Source organism: Marmota flaviventris, chromosome 13 (genome assembly GCF_047511675.1).
Source record: "Marmota flaviventris isolate mMarFla1 chromosome 13, mMarFla1.hap1, whole genome shotgun sequence".
NCBI classification, from domain to species: domain Eukaryota; kingdom Metazoa; phylum Chordata; class Mammalia; order Rodentia; family Sciuridae; genus Marmota; species Marmota flaviventris.
Window position 1 is genome coordinate 104884547 of NC_092510.1, and position 9403 is coordinate 104893949.

The 9403-nt window shown below is 42.2% G+C and overlaps 1 long non-coding RNA gene across 2 annotated transcripts in view; it reads right to left on the bottom strand.

Annotated features, from left to right (window-relative positions):
- LOC139701638 (uncharacterized) overlaps positions 1–8013 on the bottom strand; it is a 47145-nt gene extending 39132 nt beyond the window's left edge. The window contains exon 1 of one of the 2 annotated variants that reach the window (XR_011704198.1): positions 7927–8013. This is a non-coding gene — a long non-coding RNA (uncharacterized lncRNA). Of the gene's footprint in view, positions 1–7850 lie in introns of both variants that reach the window. The other variant, XR_011704197.1, reaches the window with a different exon arrangement.
- Between the last annotated feature and the right edge of the window lie 1390 nt (positions 8014–9403).

Here is a 9403-nt window from a genome sequence, read left to right on the forward strand (position 1 = left end):
CTAACAGAAAGAAAAAGAAGATCCACATCCTCATCATTAGGACTTGACTTCTTGAACAAGACTCCTAAACACAAACAGTAAAATTAGGAATCAATTAATGGGATGGATTCAAACTAAGAAGCTTATTCTCCACAAAGGAAACAATCTATAACATGAAAAGAGAGACTACAGAATGGGAAAATAAATCTTTACAACACACATATAGAGCAGTAACTCCAAGATATGTAAAGAACTCAACAAACTTAATGCCAAAAAAAAAAAAAAAAAAAAAGAGAGAGAGAGAGAGAGAGAGAGACATAACCCATCAATAAATGGACTAAGGAACTGAACAGACACTTCACAGAAGAAGAAATACAATTGATCAACAAACATATATTTTAAAAAAAGACCATCATCTTTAGCAATTAGAGAAATGCAAATCAAAGCTATTTCCATATTTAATTTCACTACAGCCATAGTGGCAATTATCAAGAATACAAGCAATAATAGTGTTCATGAGGATGTGGGAGAAAAGGTACACTCATGCATTTCTGGCGGCCACGTCAATGTAGAGTAGGTAAATTCACAATAGCTAAAGTATGGAAACAACCTAGGTACCCTTCAACAGATGAATGGATAAATAAAATGTTATATATATATATATATATATATATATATATATATATATATATATATGTGTGTGTGTGTGTGTGTGTGTAATATTACTTAACCCTAAAAAGAATAAAATTATGCCACTTGCCGGCAAATGGATGGAACTTGAGAATACCATGCTAAGGTACATAAACCAATAGCAAACTTCCAAAGGCTTAATATTTTATCTCATGTGCAGATGCTAATTCACAATGGAAGGCACTAGAGAAGAATAAATGCACTTTGGATTAGAGAGAGGGAAGTGAAGGGAGGTAAAGAAGTATGAGGTTTTGAAGGATAATGAAATGGATCAGATATTATTACCCTGCATGCTTATACAATTACATGACTGGTGCAATTCTACATCATGTACAACAAGAAAAATGTGAAGTTATACTTCATTTATATATGCTGTGTCAATTATACTGTTATGTATAGCTAATTGTAACAAATGCAAAAAAGATAGAATCAAACAAATTACAAACTATAAGAATTAAAACACCGTTTTACTGAAATAGAAGGCAATATACAGACCAATGCACAGTAAAGAGAAGAAGGATAAGCCCACACATTCACTTCACACTCATCTTTGAGAAGAGGGCCAATAACACAGAATGGATAAAGGATAGTCTCTTTAACAGATGGTGCTGAGGACACTCACTATCAACATGTGGAAGAAAGAAAACCAAAACCTATCTTACACCATATTAAAACATCAACTCAAAGAGGAAAAAATGTAACAGTGAGATATGAATCTGTAAAATTCTTGGAATAAAATACTGGGGTCCCATTTACCAATCTCTTCCCATCCTACTAAGGTGACGAATATGATTTTTGCTGTGAGTTGATCAGTACACAGTGTTACATGTATTAAAGTATCATGCTATACCACACAAGCAGTTGAAGTTGATATTTTTCAATCTAAAATAGAAAAAAAAGAAAGAAGAGCATAAGTTTGTAAGCAAAATATAAAAGGAAAACACAGAAGAAACACTTAACAACATTGCTTTAGGAAGTGGTCCTTTGGCTATGACAGTAAAAGAACAGGGGACAGGATCCATAAACAGACAGGTATAATTTCATTAAACCAAAAGCTTCTGCACAGCACAGTAAAGCATGAACAGGGAAAAGATTCAACTGTTGGAATGAGATAAATTACTTACACATCACCTGAGAATAGTATAAAGTTAAAATACACACAAAAAATCCCTATGTCTCTATTACAATAAAAAAACTTGAGGAAAAAACAGTGAACAAGCTGGACACAGTGGGACATATCTTGGATACCAGTGGTTTGAGAAGCTCAAGTGGGAGGATCAGAAGTTAAAAACCAGCCTCATCAAATTAGCCAGGCCCTAAGCAACTGAGTGAGACCCTGTCTCTAAATTAAAAAAAAAAAAAAAAATTAATCTGGGGATGTGGCTCAGTGATTAAATGCTGTGGGTTCAATCCTAGTGTCAAAAAAAAAAAAAAATGTAAACAGAGAGTAGAATGTTGTTTGCAAAGAAATGTGGCTAGGGTAAAATGGGGTGCTGAATCTTCAATGGATATAAAATTTCAATTGTATAAGATAAACAACTTCTAGATATTTGCAGAATAATTCTGTACTTAAAGCTTTACAATACTATAATATTCACTTATGTTTTCAGAGTACATATATCCTACTTAGTATTCTTACTATTGTGCAAGGGAGGAAGGAAGGAAGGGATGAAGGGAGAGAAGGATGATGGAGAGAGAGAGGAGGAGGCAGAAGGTAGGGAAAGGTGGACTAGCCCCAAGATGCTCTTCCTACACAGTCAGGATTTCTGCTCAAAGTGGACCTGTCCTTGAATAAATATTCTGCTGTTGCTATCATAATTTTTATTGATTTTTATCTTACTACTTATTTTTCATAAGTAAATTCCAAGAAGGCAATGGACTACTGGTATGAACCCAGCACATAAATGTAACCTGCAGGTGTACTGCATTTGGCCACCTCATGCACATTGAGTTTTCATTCCCATAATCACAGAAGTCCAGTGGGCCAAGGAAATATGGGAGCTATGAGAGAGTTCGGTAAAACATGACCATGTTCTAACCACAAATAAGTAAAAAAAGGGAGGGTGATGAAACCCAGGGAGGCCACACATTAACGTCCAACCAGAATTAGATTAAAATACAGAAAGAAGACAGCTTTGTCACTCAAGATACTTCTGTGTGTTAACCCACCTCTCCAGCTGAGGATGTGAAGGGAAAGGTAAAGCAGGGTGATCCACAGTCACTTTTCTTCCAGTTCTTTCAAACTCATTTACAAATCAGTTGGAGAAACTGTCCACAGTTATCAAAGTGTAGTAAAAACTATTGCACTGTTCTGTGTAACATATTCACTGCTTTGGCATTAATGAACACAACATGGATGTGCAAGCGCTACAATATGACTTACTTGTAAGTTTGCATTTAGAATTGATATGTCATACTTAACGATAAATGTTAGAAGTCTTGCTAATAATTTAAAATGCTGTAATAAGAAGGACAACTAAAATACACATAAAGTGTACTATGACATGTAAAGAGATCACAGAAGAAAGAAATAGATTTCTGTGGCATGCTGTCAATGGCACAGGTCACCTGCTTTTAGACAGGGACTCTAAGTTTTCATTTTGCATTGGGCCTGACAAATTACACAAGTTGCCCTAAAAATACCAGTAAAAAGGAGCATATTTCACTGCAGAAGGTGCTGATTCTAGGATCTGGTAAGATAAACTAAAAAATGAGCCTGAACATAGAAGGAGGAAGAGAAGAAAGAGTAGGAGGAGAGTCTCCCAAGGTGTCCCACATGTGGATGCCTGACAAATGGCATAAGAACTAAAGTAAAAGATCCTGAAAGAGTGAAAGCTGAAAAAAATATGAGCAATAAAATAAAAACCTTTAACAGTAAAATATCAGTGAAAGCAACAAACTCATATGTATTTAGTGATAAAAAAATAATTGACTTCATTGATAAAAAGTGATGAGAACAGACAAATCTTTCATATAGAAGAGTTCAAAACAATACAGGAGAATAGCATCCCCTCCTTCATGTGGAGCTTAGCATCCTTGTCTTATTAGGAGTGGGCAGACTCAGTGACTTAAATGCAACAAATAGTTAAGGAATAAGGGGAAAGTATTACATTCCCAAAGGATGAACCTGGCACAAACTACTACTTTGAAAATGGATGGACTGTAGCACTTCAAATATTTCAGTGACCATCAGGTAACCTCATTATGCTGTGGCAAAAAGGCATTTCAAATCCATACTATTCCTTCCAAAATTATTTAATCAATTATTTTTACAAGTAACTGACAATGACCATTTTCGCAAGCAGGAAACAAACTATAGGATATTCTCTCCCTCGATGTTGAGTGCCTACCTTTTAGTAATCAAATAGAATAATTACTTTTAATTTTTTTTAATTAACAAATATTTATTGCACATGTTAATGGAATCGAGCATAATATTTCCAAATGCATGGTACACAGTGATCATATCTAATTATCTATCTTCTACTTTCATCCCTTGTCCTGCCCCAGCACCCTTTCTACTCTCAAGAAATTACTATTGAGCTTCCATATTACTTTAAAAAAATCAATTCCAGGGTGTAGGTGGCAAACACAGTAATAGAAAAAAAGATTTCTGCAGCTACAAACAAGCACTTGCTGGAATGAACTTCTCCCCACATCTCAGAGACCATAAATGTTAACACCTGGCTGAGTCCCCTTTATCTCATTGTACACAATCAGAAAAACAATCTCCAGCTACTGCTTTTATTATGCTGACCTTATTTTTTCCATGAATCATCCAATTGGCTTCAATTCTCACCACATGAGAACAGGGGTTCCACTGAGATCATCAGAAACCACTAGGGCAGCAAATCTCAAGGTCCCTCCTTTGTCACCCTATAGTTCACATTTTAGTGGTTTTCAGAACAAGAAGTTCTACCTTTCTTTTTAAAATCATCTCTTCCAGAAATCCATGTCATTATATTTTCCTGGTTTTCTTTTTCTTTTCTTTTTTTCTTTGAAAGAGAGATAGAGTTAATTTTTTAATACTTATTTTTTAGTTTTCAGCGGACACAACATCTTTGTTTGTATGTGGTGCTGAGGATTGAACCTGGGCCGCATGCATGCCAGGCGAGCGGGCTACCTCTTGAGCCACATCCCCAGCCCATTTCCCTGGTTTTCTATCTCCTTAACTGGATGCCCTCACTCTCCGTCTCCTTCATAGACTTCTCTTTTCCATTGCTAAATATAGGTGTGTCCCCAGCTCAGAGAAATGCTCCTTGTACTTCTGTATCTTCACCCACACCCAGGATTATGCTAAGTCTCATGGCAGAATTTTCCACATTCCCCTGCCTCCAAATATCCATTTTCTTCCCACTCCTCTCCTCTCACCTTCAGACATGTTCATGTGGATATCTAAGAGAAATCACAAACATCAATGCAAAAGCCTTCCTCAAGACAGCACTCTTTTCCCTGTCTCATGCGGTCTTTCTGCCCCATACAGGATTGGGTATCAGCAAGTACCCTAGAGTGCTCACGTCAAAAATTCAGCAATTGTCCTTGGTGTTTTCACCATTACACTCACCTCAATCCATCCCCAAAACCAGCTTATCCTACAGACAATATTATAAACATATATGTGTGTGAGAGAGACAGAGAGATACATATATTCAAAATATATAAGTATACAATTATATGTATATTAAATATCTATAAAATATATAAATTTAAATACATAAATCAGGTTAAACCACTTTATTCCTGTTACCAAGTCATGCCATCATGTTATATAATACATATTCTGTTGATAATCATATCCATGGGGACAGTTCTGCTAAATGGCCACAAATCCTTGTCATACCAAGAGACTTAAAAGCTGCTTTTGCCAAAAAGCACAGATTATTCACTGATGCCTACAGATGCCCAATGGACAACCACAAGTGAGATAACACTTGACATCTCTGAGATATATTTATTTTATTTATTGGCTTATAATAATCACAGCATAGAAAAGAGAAAGAAATGCCTGCAATATTAGTAAGGACTCCTGAAACATCCCAGGCACAACAGGAGTAGGAAGAAGCCATGACTGCATTGAAACCCTTACCCCACTTCTGAATAAAATTTTGAAAAATAAATATACATATATGTATATAAATATGTATGTTCATACACACACACACACACACACACACACACACACTGGATGGTGAGTGTAACTCCCTTTCACCGCTGGATGATTAATTTCATACATACAATTAATGAAGATTTGTATGAAAAAAATTAAAAAGCTACTTGTAAAACAAGTACTGAAGGGCTTTCTAAAATTTTTAGAAAACAAGTCAGTCAATAAGTAGGCAGATACTCTGTTGGACGCTAAAAAAGTCAAAAGTATAGTTCTGGCGCCATCTGGTGTCTAATAAGGAGTTAGCACGTCTAACAATGGAAAGTACCCAAAATTACAAGTAGGGATGAGACAAGAATTCTTGAAACCTCAATAAGGGGTGGGAGATGCAAGTGGAGAAGCAAGAAAGGGAGGGCTTCTTAAGGAGGTCTTTATCTCACAGGTAGAAAAGGGTTGGAGCAGGTAAATGACATGGAGAGGGGTGTTTTAGAATAATTGAGAAGGTAAAACATTCATGGATGGTAACCTTAGATCATCATAGAAGGGGTCAGTACTCCAGATCTCTTTAGTGCTTGAATTCTTGGGTCAGACTTCGGGAATAGTAGCCCTCACAAGTATAGGAGTACAGGTTCCTTGCTGTTTTGTTCATGTCTATGTCCTCTTTGCCTAGAACAAAGCCTGGCATTGATAGTTTTATTTTAAAATTCAAGGTGTTATGTTTCCATATATAAAACTAAATGAGGGCTGTGGCTATGCCTAGAGGTAGAGTTTTCACCAATTATGTTCGAGGCACTGGGTTTGAGCCTCACCACCACATAAAAATAAAATAAAATAAATGTTTAAAAGAAAAAAAAAAAAACCTAAATGATAACACTGTCAAAAATAGATCCCCTGCCCCATCCATGCCAAACTTCCTTTTAGAGAATCACGAAGCTGGGGCTTGGCCTTACACCAGACCAGTTGGGTGCCAGACCAGTTGGGTGCATGAGCTGATGGCAATATGCTCTCACATCCTCTTCCAGTCTTCCCACCCACTCTAGCCAGTCCTTTCTCTCCCCATGCAGTTCAAGACTCAGTGAGCTGGACAGAGTCTGGGTTTCTCCAGTTTCTCCAACCTGAGCTCCCCTGAGGAACTGCCCCTAGTCTCTGACATTCCACAGCTTGCCAGACTCAGACTGGCCACACAAACCTAGCTGCAATCTGATGAAACTGTGTTTCAGCTTCCCCAGCCTTTACTGCAGTACCAAGATTTCAATGCCATTTCATTTTGCATAAAGACCACAAGACATGCACTTACACTAAGGAGTGACCCTGCAAAGAGGTATCAAGATGGTGGCCACTAGCACACCCAGCACAAAGACCACAGGTGCAACCAGAGCCACAAGTACCACGCCAACGTATCTCCAGGCCCTGGCCAGTGTCTCCAGACTGAGGTGGCCATGCCTCAAGATGGTGGCAGTATTGGCAGCAAACCTGCAGTCCCCAGTGGGTATCCCAAGATTGCTGTGGTCATGTGTAAACAGATCTATGAGTACTGTGACAATAGACTTGCAGACATCAGAGGGCAGTGATCCATGATCCACCTGCAGTCTGCAAGCAGTCTCCAGACTAACATGTGGTGATCCATAAATGGGGGACAAATGGCAGGTGATAGGCAGGCAATAGGCAGGTCACTGGGCCTGTTCTGGGCGCTGGCGGCGGCTCTGTTCTGCCCCTACTCCAATTGGGGTGACGAGTGTACCACGCCGGCAGGCCACTGGGCCTGATCCGCCGGTCTGTCGGAGGTCTGCCTATCTTGGAGGCGCGGGCGGCGGATCTGCCCTGCCCCTCCTACCACGCCTGCGGACCCCTGGGCCTGATCTGCAGGTTGGTCACAGGTCTGCTCACCCTGCGGGCACGGGTGGCGGTTCCGCTCCGCCCCCCACTCCAATTGGGGTCACATGGCCACCACACTGGCAGGGCCTGATCCGGGCGTGGGAGAAGGATCTGCTCTGCCCCTACTCCAGTTGGGGTGATGTGTGTACCACACTGGCAGGCCACTGGGCCTGACCCGCCAGTCTGTGACAGGTCTGTTTACCTTGCAAGCGCGGGCGGCGGTTCTGCCCTGCGCCTCCTACCACGCCCATGTACCACTGGGTCGCGGGTCTGCCCACCTTGCGGTGTGGGTGGCGGCTCCACTCCGCCCCCTCTCCAATTGGGGTCACGCGGTCACCACGCTGGCGAGCCCCTGGGCCTGCTCCGGGTGCTGGCGGCGGCCCGGCTCCTCCCCTCTGGCTCGACGACAAATTGAGGAGACTCGACAAATTGAGGAGACTCGGGTGTCTGTGCCTCACCCCCCCTACCAGGAGACCAACTGTTTCTGTCGCCGCTGGTATTGATGAAGTTCTCTCCTCCGCCGCTTTCTGATGACATCAGATCTCTGCCATGTTGGTATCCTATGCGAATGGCAGCATTTCGTTCCCCTTGCCGGGCAACCAAAGCAACGGGTGAGTCCTTGCTGGGAGCCATTAGCCAAGTAGGTATGACAATTTACTTGCCAGCGTACCCCATGTTGCAGTGACATTGAATGTAGGTGACCTTGTTCAAGGACCAAGGCAGATTAGGGCGTTTCCCGGTTTAGGTTCCAGGTTTAAAGTTTAAGATTATTCCTGCTGGGAATAGGGTGTATCCTGCTGCCTGAGTTCCCCTTGAGTTCTCATGGGATTCAGACAGTATATTTTGGAGATAGAAGCCCAGTGGAGGTGAATTTGGGCAGAGAAAGTGGATTTGGGCAGAGAACGTGGATTTCCCCAGAACGTGATTGTAGACGGCTGGTGTGAGTTCGGGAATAAAGAGTTGCTGTTTGAATCTACAAGCTGTGTGGTGGCTCGTGATTGTGTGCCCAGCCAGACTGCGGCATTTGTGCCCAGCCAGACTGTGGCAAGTCCTGACCGGCCCTCAGCAGGACCCGGATGGAGAAGCAGTTTCCGTGGGCTCCTAGCCCTGGGCCAGGGCAGTTCCGGGAGCCGGAACTCGGCCGCTCCGTGCTCGGTGTAAGCTCTGATAGGAGCAGGGTCCGAGAAGCAGCCTCCGCAGGCTCCCCAGCCCTGGGCCAGGGCGGTTCCGGGCTCGGCCGCCCCGAGCTCGGTGTTCGCTCCGATAAGATCAGGTTCTAAGAAGCCCCCAGGCACTGAACCCTAGCAATCTGTCTGCAAGCCGCAGGCGAATTGCAGCCTGAAATTACCTGTTCTATGGCTGAATGAGCTGCGGTCAGTCGAAAACAGGGATGGTGACGTCAGCTTTCCAACATGGTGGCTGCTGGCCTCCTCTGTGGTCTGACCGGTGTGGAGAACCAAGATGGACCGCTTCCTTCCCCCGTCTCAAACCCAGAATTCAGCCCTGAGTACCGTGTTTGCACGGCTGGCAGAAACTGCAGCGCTGTATTCCTGCGTCGCTATCTCCTCGTTTCCCAGCGCGCGCTGCAGACTCTAGCCGCGGGGCGATTTGCTGAATAAGCAGTGTTACCCTCCGTGCGACAAACCTCTCGCGTTTGAGTCCCCGTAGCCGATCCTCGTGCGATGGAAATCCTTCCTCCAGGTTCCGGAGCACCCCACTATTGCTGGAAATTCCTAACAAGATAGCCTTTAGCCG